Consider the following 11185-nt stretch of genomic DNA (forward strand, 5'->3'; position numbering starts at 1 on the left):
CCAGCAAGATGCCTGAAAATTCAGCATAGACTCGGCTATACTGGTACTCCTTTACAGGCACATCCATTCACCACCAGGCACGTCCTCGTAGCATCTCACTTTTGGCAACAGCACCCAGCCTTTCTCTTCTGCAGCATCCATACGGGAGAAGCTGGGAGGGACAAAGTAAACATAAGCAAGTTTGGGGTGTAACTCAGGTGAAATTAGAAACATTTCTAGCAAAAGGGGAAATGTTTGGGGACATTTCACTAATGTTTGAAAGTATGAAAGGTGACAATTCAGAGACATCCAAGGCTCTCCCTGGCTACAGAGACTGTTTCTCAATAGCAGCACTCACCGTTTCAGGCTCGCTGAGCCTTGGCTTTCTCGGGGCTCTGGGGGAACAGCAGCCAGCGTGATGGCTGTGAGCAGTACGGGGAGTCTGCCCAGGCAAGGGCAGGGGGAGCTGATAACGATAAGAAAGGGTGATGAATTATTCCTGTGCTTGTCATCTTTATTTAAGTTACTGCCTTTTGCATCCAGGGGAACCACAGTCCTTCCGAAAGAGTTGCTTTGGATCTCTTAATATTAGGAGGCAGTTGTGATGTTTTTCCTGCCCTGGGCATAATTAGACTCAAGGCATTTTTAGTGCATTTTCTTCTCCATAATGATCTCCCCATTTCTTTATCTGAGGAAGCCAAAGCTCATTAACAAGACCTCGCTAAAGTCTTCTGGAGACTGAGCCTTTCCCTGTCCTGTAGCATAGAGAAGAGACAGCAATGGTTGCAGTGCAAAACGCACAACACTCTTGCTTGCCTGTTTGTTTCCTTTCTTTGAAAAGGTTATTACACCTTCCCTTCTAGAAACAGACTTTTGCACACCAGTGCAATACAGAAACCACATTTGCAGGGATTCCTGATGCTATATGAGACAGAAATCAAGTTCTCAAGATTGCATATGAAGCCGTGGCAGAGCTGAGCACAGATTTCAGGAATTCAGTCACATTTCTGTCTAAGCTCTGCATCTCAGTCTGCTGTCTCCCCTGACTGATGTTTACTTGTGGTGCACACTGCAGCATAGCTGGTTACTTTAGGACAGGCAATATTACCTGCTTTGTCTACATCCTACTTTTATCCTTTGGAAGAGAAACCTTAAGCCACAAATACAGCATTGCAACAAACAAAATCAGCATCCAGCAATGCTGCCATGCAGTCCAGTTTTCCAGGCCGTTACATCACACAACAGCATTCTTAAAGGCACACACCTCTGGTGAGGTCTCTTTGCCCTGCTCCTCCCTAACAAGTGCTGCAAAATACATTCTGATTTTTGGTCTTATCATCCCAGGAGTTTCCTTCAGTGTAAACAGTTTATTTATCTCACTGGCGTTTATCGTCTTCGATAAAGAGCAATACTATCCTTGCATGGTCCTGTCTGTCAGCTATGCCCTACTCTCCTGGCCCTGGCAGGAAGAGGAACTCTAACCCCTAGTTAATTTAGGGGTCTCCTCTAGCTTGCCTTCCCCTTTCTCACCTGACCAGAACAGCACACACTGTTCCAGGGCTTGGCTCACCCTGACATCCATTCTCTTCTAATTTGCCCCAATACAATTTCGGACTGGTGCACACCAACCCATTTCCCAGCTGCAACACATTGATGACTTCTGTTCTGCTCCTTCCATAGAAGGAGGCTTCAGCTTTCACTGAAAAATACTTGGTATTTGTCCCTAACTACACAATCACATAGTACATCATTTCCTGCCATTCCTGGCATCCTTATCCTGAGGTCACCCAGTTCTCTCCATGTGACATTTGCTGTTCTTTCCCAGAGCTTTGCAGCATGCTGCATAATGTCTAAAAGCAACTACAAATCCTTTCCCCGTTTCTAGAAGCTTGGGTACAGATTAGACAGTCTAGACAGGCAACAGGAAGAGAGAATAAAGGATTTCTAAGGACTTTTCTGTATAATCCTGCTTGCGGTATTCAACTGCTCAGCAAAATGCCAGAAGCACTATCTTTTTATGTCTTGTCTGCTGATCACTTTGATAAAACTTGTGATGTTCTCATTCTCCTAAGCAGTTATTGAACAACTATATATTTAAGTCACACAGAATTAATAATCAGCATAAAACCTGTTCAAGTGAACTTTTAAGTGATACCATGAAAGTGTCCCCTCCAGCCAAAGGAATTCTGTACTTAGTTGTTCAGACTGATGTCAGTGTGTGTGAGCATCCCTACGTGTCCTCTGGAATCGCAGTAACTGGCCTCAGAAGGGGCACTGCCTGTAGCCTGAAGTTCTGGACCTTGCTTTATTGATTAAAATAAGGAATGGAAAGTTACGAGGTATTTATTTTCTTCGATTTGAGAGAGTTTAAGTACAAATACCAATTCAGAAGGAATACAGGACTGCTGCCTATGAAGCTCACGGTAGATTGTCTTCACAACTGGGTGCAACAGAGAAGATGTGGCTGAGGAAAAGCAAACAGGGTTTTCATGCAGGAGCAGTGACCACGGCGGAGGCCTGGGGACAAGGGGCTCACACCTCTCCTGCCGCTCCTGCAACTCCTGCTGTGTTGCTTCAGGCTATTCAAAACAGCGACCAGGGATTCTCCCTTCAGGTCCCGACCTTTTAAACTGAAGGAAAGGAAAGCAATAGCAACAACGTAGTAAAACCATCACCCCAAAGCCCTTTCAGTATACCAAAAAAAGCTGAAGGGATATTTTTCTTAGATCTCTCTAGAGATTGAATCCGTGTTTTTCATTTCTGTCCCCGTTCCTGGTTCACGCATGCTGTTCTCAGAACAGGACATAGGATGAGGCAGACAAGTGCGCAAGGGATGCAGCTGCATTTTTAAAGCATTCCAGGTTAGCACTTTAACTTTACTAACATGGAAACTAGGCTTAGGGACTTACTTCCAGGAAGCTGAGGATTGTGAACACAGGGAAACAATTCCCTGGACAGACAAGCCTCTTTGTCTCTGAGCTAGGCAGCCACGTGCCTGGATACCTGCCATGTCACGCTTCCTGTGCTTACCCCGACCACACTCCGTATTTCTACCTGGGACTACCTGACAAGAAACATATGTGGGAACATTATTGAGATCCCCTTTTTTTTTTTTCCTGGAACACAGGACACCGCTTGGGTATCACAGTGTCCTGTTTTGCAGCCCTTCCTACAGGGCTAAGCCTGTGTAACTTGCCTCCATCCATGCGGTGCACACAAAGCAAGCTGGGACCAGAACATTTAAGGTAATTTTAGTCCACATCATTAGCCACAATCTCTCCCTTAAGGGATATAAACTAAAGGTATCCAAGTTTGCAGCCAGCATCTTTCTGATCCTCATTTCACCTATTCATAAAAGACAATGCTGCACTACAGGATGCTGATTTTTATCACATTCTGGGTATGGCTGCTCCCAGGCACTGATCTGGAACACAAACTTAAATATCGAGGCCAAAATTCACTAATTACCTGGATATATCTGTAGCCATCCTGGTATCAGTTAAAGAAAACGCTCTGACACAAGGAAACAAGAACAACTCAAGTTAGTTATCTGTAGAGTCTCCCGGCTATGCACGGGGCTTTGCAAGCACAAAGACAGAGGGCCAAGTTCTCAGAAGTGCTCAGTTCCCACTGAGAACCACCTCTTCTGTGGTTAATTGGAAGTTGTTAAGTGCCAAGCTCTTTGGAAAAATGTCTCTCTAAGCAAAACAATGGAAACTGCTCAAGATTGAACCCTGTGTCCTTAATAAGCCCTCAGGAAACAGACCAGAAGCTCAGCTTCCTTCTACTGATCACAGAGGCATAAAGAGACTGTAAGTAGTATTTTTATTTTTAAAGCATCTAAGGAATCTAGGAAACTAAGAAACTTTGAAAGCAGATGGGCAAGCAAGTCCCTTCACCCCATCACGGGCTTCAGGAAACCCCAACCTTCAAAGCCCTATGGCTTACAGTGTCCGAGGCACTAAGCAAGCACTGGGCAATCATAATTAGGCACTTACACGCACATCAACTTTGCCTGCACTCTCCCGTGGCAGACAAACTGCCCTACTTATAAAATAACCCTTAACAGATCTGCCAGAGGCGATAAAGCCAGTCAGGGCCAGAACTGGATTAAAGATCTAGGGATTTCCAGTCCCCCGAAATACCCATTAAACTGTATCACCCTGGTCTGTTGCCAACTATTAGGAAATTACCCGAGCAAGGAGCATTCCAAAGAGAACTTGCAGACAGGCTCGAGCTCTCCTACAAACCGTATTAACTAAATGGCCAGTTTGGCCAGGGAACAACGTTATAAATACTTAAGCTACAAATTAAAAGCGTGTTTGAGTGCTGTGCTGTCAAGCCAGTTGTCATCTTAGCTGCAGCACCACCAGTACATGAGCTTATTTCATAACTGAAACCTCCAAATCCCACCCAGTGACCTATATTCGAAGTGTGGGTCTCTGGGAAAGTGACTGACTGTCCCTTGAAATTTGCCAGAAGCAAGTTAGTCCGTACATAGGATGTGGGACCAGATGTCTGCCGCAAGGCCCGACTCACGGTGCTGGAGGGTGGCACAGGGCCAGGGGATTTCTTCCTCCGCTGGAAGCGAACCGCGGTGCACTCGTTCTGTTCTGGCCCCGGAGGCGGGCAAGGCTCACCCCTGTTTGTCCCTCACCGCCCGGGCCAAGGGCTCGTGCCCCACAGCTCCGGAGCAGCTCAGTGCAGTGCAGGGCCGTCTTTCCAAGTGGGGTTTTGGGATGCAAACCCGCACCTGTGAAAAATGACACAGTCCGAGGGTGACAAGGCATAGGAAAGGAGGTAATGCCACCTGCGGGCCACAACGCACCATTCTTTTCTGAAGGCAGATGCAGTTTCTTCTGGTCACATCTCATCAGTGGAACTACCAAACCTGTCCAGTGAACAAATGCTCCTGCCCTTCGCTCACACGCAGCCACTGGACGTTCTTTGCTCCGTCAGGGGAACGCTGCTAGCTCTGCCGCAGCTGGGCATTGCTGCTGGTTTTGCACTTACTGGGAGAGGACAATGTCCTTTAACAGGGACAAACTTTGAGGAGGCCAGGCTCAAGAACCTGGATTGAATGGAGAGGTGGGATTTCCTCCTCAGCCCTCACTTTCAATGATAAAAAAAAAAGCGATTAACAAATGTCCTTTCATTAACAAATGTCCTTTCATTCAGGACAATCAAGTGACCTCAGCCAACCCAAAGGACTGTCTATTGTGCAAATGCAGACTTCTGGGGAGAGAAGGCTTATTTAGTTGGAAAGCAACAAAAAAGCCCAAATGTCAAAGCCGTAGAATTAGTGCTTACAACTCTTCCTGCATTTCAGTGGCTGATAAAAACTAAGCATTTCTAGATAGTAAGAAAGTGGCAATAAATAAATGAGACTCAATGAGGGAAGTAAAGAAATCAGAATCCTGTTTTCCAATATGAATTCCCCTAACAGTGAAAGCCATTACACTTAGCAAGAACAGCAGTTTTGACTGTCTCCAAGTCCACATCAGAACTGAAGGGCTGAATACATTTCTCCACCTCAAATACAACATACGCAAGGCCATTTGAGTAAAATTCTATGGCCTGGGTAAGCAGGAACACAGTATGCTGTGCACTTACAGCCAGAGGAGAGTTGTTCTAAGAATATTACCGTGTCTCAGGAGAAACTTGGCAGTTTCAACACGATCTCTGTGGCTGGCAACAGCCAGTGCCACAGAAGTTCAGCGTGTGACCCATTCCTTTTTCTGCTCTGGTCCCAGTAACTCTGCGTGTGGTGCCGTGACCGCAAAGTCCTCAGATGGGTGAGCTGCAGAACAGACACAAAGTTTTTAGTCTCTGTCAAAAGACTAGTTGGATTCTTTTTAGGTATCAATAAAGTCTCGTATCTGTACTTAGGGGATGCTTGCACACTGCATACATCACTCCAAGATCAGCTAAATAATACCTGCTTGTTTCTTATTTTTCTGCCCCAACTCGATTTGCTAATATCTAATGATATTCATTCATAGCCATCCCTTGGAGGGAACATTGATTTGGGCTTTCCTTTCGCATGTAGTTATTAATCGCCACAAAATCTTCTGGAAATTGTTTCTCTTTGCAATCCTTGTCCATCTCGAATTTGTTGGAAACTGACCTGAGCTTTTGCGGAAAACGGACAAAGACAGACAGCGTTGGCCACGTAAGCCCAGGTTCCTTAGGAGGCAGACAAGACTTTGGGCCTTGATTCCAGCAGGCAACTCAAACCTAAGCTGCCCCAGGAAAACAATCCTGTATGACATTCTTTCCCAGAAGGAGATTTTTTTGGTAATAAACCCAAACACAGTTCTACAGTATTGCTGAGAGGCCTCTTAGGAACAAGTTTGAGGTGCCTCATGGTGCTGTTCCTCCTGAGAAACCATCTCTACGTTGGGCTACATCTCCCACAGCACACAGTGCACTAGTAAGTGGAAGCACGTTATTGGAACAGCTGTTTGGCTGTTTCTCAAAAAGTAGGGTTTTTTCATTCGAAAATCAATAGCGTCAACAAGTTTTTTGTGGGGCTTTTACGCCAATACACCTTTCATTCCAAAGATTTGTCTCTGTGGCACATCCTTCTGTTTCCTGCTCTACACTGAGCAGGAAGAATCTTTAATACACAGGGAACTCAAAACACAGGGGAAAACCAAACCGAACAAACAATTGGCCCAACAGAAAACACAGCCATTTGTGGCAGGAGGCAGAACAGCTGCTTGCCACCGAACCACAACACTGCACAACAGTGAACGAAAGGAAGAACCCTACGGTATCCATTTGCAGTGGTTGGGGAAATGCAGAGGAACAGAATGCGATTAGTCAGGTTGGAATTTGGCCAGGGCAATGGAGATAATGGTTCTTTATGAAAGGTGCCAAAGGATATTTCACGAACACATCTGTTCAGGTCTGAAGGTTTACAGTACAAATCAGCTAGAGTACCTTGTGTTTCTGCTGAGACGACATTTCAGCCCTAAATCAGGAAAGCAGCATGCCCTCTATCAAAGCACCACAGAAACTATTTGTTCTATAGAAATCAAAGCTTTCTCACTAATGAGACTTGACAGGATCGCAAACTCAAGACGGTCTAAGCTAGCACCAGATAAAGCTGATGAGACAACGAATGTCTTCTGATTCTTGATTTTAGTACTGTCGTATATTGAGTCCCTTTCTTCCTCTTAGAGTACCCCACCGCTTCATGGCAGTAATGGAATCAACCTTCATAGTCTCTCCTTCTGCCACAGCTGCCACAAGATGCCCCCGGCCATCTTGTCACCAGATGCACATTGTAATCGTCCCACCAGGGACAAGATCATTGTCCTTAAATGTAGACTCATCTGGCAGATCTACTGTAGGGAGTTCAGAAAGAAAAGAAAAGCAAGTCAACGCATCCTCAGAGAGGACAACGACCAGCTTAAAAGAAGTTAGATGGTGACTGAATTCTTTTAGCCATGCTGGTGTTCTCCGATTTTGCTATCGTAATACATCAAGGACACGTCTGGTCCCATTGTGCTAAAGCTATGAAAACACAGCTATGCTCTCAGCCTAGGAAAGGCAACACTATCGTGCTCTTGGGATACACACTTGTAACCCACAGAAAGCTGCAGTTAACACGTTAAGTACCAAGACCGTAGGAGAAACACACATGTATCCATACACACACGGTGTCTTTATTCTAAAACGAAAGCACCAAGTTTGTTTGACCTGAGAAAGCAAATAATAGCAAGAGGTACTTTGTTTTAAACAGCAGGTTTAAACAAGTTCCAAGGGCTCTCTCTGCTTGTTACCTCCCAGGCCAAGTACTCCAACACCACACATTCAGCTGATGGAATGGGAAAAAAACCACTGCTCCACATAATTCTAACTGCAGAGAGGTCAGCAAGAGCCTTGCTAGAGCTGTTCTAGGCCGAGGTGAACCAGCCAGGTACTGGCACTGGCTGTTGACAAGGCCGAGCAGGAATTGAGGCCAACATTTGCAGTCTCTAACCTAAAAAGACCCTGTTGAGTAGATCGTTATCTTTAAGGAGTAGGAAGCAAAAGTGTTAAGAGATGAATTCCAAGTGCAGCACAGGAAAAAGAAAGCAGAATCCTGACCTTCATCCAGGACCTAAACATAGCCGTAAGTGGCAGGTAAAGAGATTTCCAAATACAATATCCAAGAATCCCAGAGGTTACAGGTTCTCACCTTCATCCAGGTATTGAAGCTGCTGGAAGTGAAGGAGGATCCCAGTCAACGATTCTAAATGGGACTTAAGCTTCTTCACAGTCAAGTCATTTTGGCATCGGGGCAGGGAAAAGATCTCATTAGTTACAGCCAGACAGAGCTGGACACTAAAGGTCTGCAGGGGCAGGGAAAGCATGGTGATGAAGCGGTTCCTGACCAGGAAAAGTTCGTGAGACTTTCTGCTTCAAAAAAGCTTGGAATCTTTTAAGGACAGGGGCCTAGATCTGGTAGTGATTCCTCCCTCCCCTAGACACTGCCCTTGTGTCAAAGCCCTCCAAGTGTAGCTCCCCCTGTGTATCAGAAGCACATCACAGTACCCAAGCAGCATAACTGTCATCACAGAGGTACACTCTGCACGTGTGATGAACTTACCAGAGACCGCCACAGAAAGTAATGCACCAGAGCGATTACAGGAAGATTTTTTGTTCCTGCCCACCCTTTGATTTTCACTAGGATGACACACTTACTTGGAAGACAAGCAGCAGAGAAACAAAGTAGTAACTCGGGTAAATATCCAAAGTTGCCTCTATTTTATGTGCCTGTTTTCTCTGTTCAAGTCTCCATCTCAATCTACTCATTTAGTCTAATCTGTAACGAAAAGATGATATGGCTGTTAAATTTGTGTTCCCAGTTTGCTACACAGGGGTCTTGTGCCCTAAATTAAAGCATGTAGGTAGGCTTTACCAGGGGGTGTGGGGAGTGTTTATTCTCCTCACTACATCAGCTAAAACCCTGCAGAGGAGAGAGAGAGGTCAGATATTCTTCTGCAGTAGTTGGCAGAAGTTCTAGAGCACAGGATGGAGCAGCCAGTGCATGAAATGGCCAAAAGGGTGATTGCAGCAGTAGAAGACAGAGAAGACTCTTTAAATTAGAAGCAAAACGAGCCAGCCAGGTGTCCATTTCCCCCCACACTCCAAAGCCTAACAACTACAGAGTTCAGTAACACAGGATGTCTGGGAGCAACACCACACTGAAAAAAACCAGTCCAGATTGTCCTTCCAGGCTGCAGTCTGGAGGGAAGGATTTAAGATAAAGATCTGAATGTCAGTCTCACCCAGCCAATACAAGTTCTCTTCATTTAAAATCCATCTTGTTACAAGTTTCAGTTCTGACAGAACACTGTGTGGAAGCACTTTTAGCAGCTCATGTCAAGGAAAAGTGCAGGCAGAGCTGCTCAAATCTCAGGACATTAACACATTTTTTACTGCACGATATGATGAACTGCACACCCAGTCCTGGTTTGACAGATGACAGGGTTTACACTAGGGAGATGTTTCAGGAACCAAAAGAAATCACTCACATCCCACCTATGACAAAAGTCAGCCACCACAAGTTGGTTTATAAAACAGTCACAGGATTTATTGAGATAAATACAAATAGAAAGTTGCACAGATTCTCTATTCTGACAAACGAATGACACTTCCAGAGTGTCCCCACTTAATTGTTCTAAACAACACTGTACAGACAACCGCCACTAGGGCAGCAACCTGACCGATGCCAAGCGTGGATCGTACGTGAGATACCAGCGAGTCCGAATCCTCAGCAACACGACCACTATGCTTTGGATTACAAGTGCCTGTCCTATAGCATCCAAGCAATATTGCACCCACTAATATTATTTTCATGTTCCTTAGCTAGAAATGTTTAAAGTGATATTCTTAGTGCTACTGTGGAAGTGGATCAACTACCTAACTTCACTCCATCTGGCTTTTAAAATACATATTTTTGCATAATTTAAACAACCCAGACAACTGCACGTGAACATACCGCTTTACTCATCATTGCATACATTTGTCCAGTACAAGACGTAAAGTGCGGTCTTTAGTCATGCTGAAATAACCTGTAGTTAAAACTAAACCAAAAAGACAAACTTTGTAGAGGGTAAATCCGTTCGATAGACCCGCACACTGTCTACAAAAAAACCCACCCCAAAACTACGGTGTCCCCTATCAGTGCATGCAACTGTAGAGTTTTAACAAAAGGTTTTAAGGGCTCTACTGAAATCGTATCATTTAAAACAGACGTGATTTCTGGAGCCAGAGAGGTACCAAAATATTGTTAAAACCACACAACTTTGTTTAGCCTTTTAGTGAACTTTTATAGCTGGTGGCTTACTGTTTACACATACTCTAATTAAAAACTCTTAGTGAACACTAACCAAACGTGCTAAAACATATGGAAGCTTGTGTTTTCCAGTGGATTATTGCAAGTAAAGGTAACTATTTACGATTATCTGACAAACAAAAACCTGGGTTGGGTTAATGTTCAAAGTATTTAATTTATATACAGTATATTTCAAACATACTTACATATACACACACTTAAAAAAATTTGTTCAGTGCTGAGAAATTTAACGAACTGATAATAAAAACCAGAAGTAAAATCTTGTCAGAAAGGCCTTAGAAAATTTGACCTGTTAGAAAATACCAGTATAATGCCAGCATTAGAAAAAGACATTAGAACTAGAAAAAAATTAACTTGAGGGGTCTTTTTGTTAAGAAATTGCAATCATAAAAAGTCTGTACTGAAGAAGCATTTGTTTTAAATTATAAAAAAATCGTAAAAAATTAAATGTAGAATGTTGCAGAATTTACAGAGCTTATACTGTTTGCTGCAATAGCAGTGTTAGCAGTGGTATATTTCTGCCTGCAACTTCCCAAAAGCTTTTTGTGATCACACAACAAAACAATTTGTTACAAATACTGTACATATTATAATACAAGACTAGTTAAACGAACTTATACAAAACTGAGCCCTCCAAAAATACAGAACCCAGCTGGGGAAGCCATTTGTCGTATTGCAGACAAGCCAGATTTTAAACAAAACAAAAAAGAAAAATTTTTTTTGTAAAAACCTTCACCCATGTGAACTACTTACTAGTATAGGAGTGAAACACAGGGTAATATTTACATAGGTCTGTTTATGATAAAGTATTGTGTCCACAGAGGGAAAGTAACTGTTATTACATGAAACCAGTTC

The sequence above is a fragment of the Leptosomus discolor genome, chromosome 17, assembly GCF_034619465.1.
Source record: "Leptosomus discolor isolate bLepDis1 chromosome 17, bLepDis1.hap2, whole genome shotgun sequence".
NCBI classification, from domain to species: domain Eukaryota; kingdom Metazoa; phylum Chordata; class Aves; order Leptosomiformes; family Leptosomidae; genus Leptosomus; species Leptosomus discolor.